Source organism: Glycine max, chromosome 2 (genome assembly GCF_000004515.6).
Source record: "Glycine max cultivar Williams 82 chromosome 2, Glycine_max_v4.0, whole genome shotgun sequence".
Lineage (NCBI taxonomy): Eukaryota > Viridiplantae > Streptophyta > Magnoliopsida > Fabales > Fabaceae > Glycine > Glycine max.
In genome coordinates this window covers 26,106,523-26,107,920 of record NC_016089.4, presented here as the reverse complement: position 1 = coordinate 26,107,920, position 1,398 = coordinate 26,106,523, and the positions used below count along the sequence as shown (strand labels likewise).

The 1,398-nt window shown below is 32.3% G+C and overlaps 1 protein-coding gene across 1 annotated transcript in view; it reads left to right on the top strand.

The window, feature by feature from the left end:
• LOC100804313 (pyruvate kinase 1, cytosolic) overlaps positions 1 to 1,398 on the top strand; it is a 51,183-nt gene that overhangs the window by 7,868 nt on the left and 41,917 nt on the right. The window lies entirely within an intron of this gene.

The following is a 1,398-nucleotide window of genomic DNA, read 5'->3' as shown; positions in this document are numbered from 1 at the left end:
CCTTTGCTTTCCTTTTTTGCCTTCTTTATGTCTTTCATTTGAGGCCTAAAATAATTCATGGTCTTGATGATGTTCAGTTGCTGGAGATAGTATTGGAAAATGGCCCTGACACCTTTGGTATTCCCATGGAAGTGAAGAAAGAGCTCTTGCTGAATTTACACGAAGCTTCTACAGATCCAGCTGAGGCCTGGGAAGGGGTACAGCCGGATCAGCTTTTATTGCAGTTGGCATCAGCCTGGGAAATTGATCTACAACAGCATGACAAATAGCTTGTAGAGAACAAATTATGCTGCTATTGAATCTTGAATTGGATGGTATTGAGTGCAATTTGAAATATAATGCTGTTCATGTTTTTGGCCTCCACACAACAACTACATTGCCACAAATTTATGCTCCTTTTTCTCCTGTATCTTGGTGAACTTAGGCTAATCCTATACCGGTCAGAGCAATGTTCGACCGTTGATATCATTGTTTTTTTTTACCAAATGTCTACAGATATTGTCATTACTAAGAGGTAGTGTCTGGTTGTCACTAAGTGCCTGCTTAAAGACAATGTGTAAATTGAGACGAATGAACAAATCTTCCATGTAATTATTAATGTATTTGTTCTTGATATGTTACTTCCGTTTCATCATTTGCACCATTTTCTCTCGTTTTACCCAGGCTAATTTCTAATTGATTAATGATCATGTCTGGGGATATCAGAGGTAAACTTTGTATTATTAATGTAATATTTATCGAAAATAATTAATTTTGATAAGTCCTACTTCTAAATTAAGAGCGAGGATATCATTGAATGAAAAGTTAAATTTACTAAAATTAATAATTTTTAATAAATTTGAGCCAATGGTAGAGAAATTGTTAGAAAGAATGTTAGACTTTATTTTTTTATAAAATCTATGACAATAATTTTACGGCTTTTCAAAAGTTTGATTTTTAGAAAGTTACGCCAGTGTTTTCAACTTTCTAATTTTCTTTTTTTATAAAATGAATAAAATTTCCTTATAAGGTATAAACCCTTCAGTAATTGAAAAGTTGTGAATAAATTATAACATTTTTGTTATTAAACAAGATTTACGTGTACAAAATAAAAAACAAAGTTACAAGAAAATATTGAAATGGTCAAGGATTTAGGGACGAATTAAAAAAAAAACCACCCTAAAGAAAACCCTACTATTGCTGCATGATGTTGTACAGGAAATAAGTTTGCAACAAAGTGTAAACGTTAGTGAATAAGATGTTCTGTTCGGCGAATTTCGTTTTATATATACAATAGTATAAAATGATCCAGTTGCATCAAGCCAAGAGGCCATTATGTTTGTAAGGCATAGCATGTGCAAGTTACGTATAAACTTTAAAACCAAAGGGAAAATAAACACCATGGTTTTCCCTTTAGTT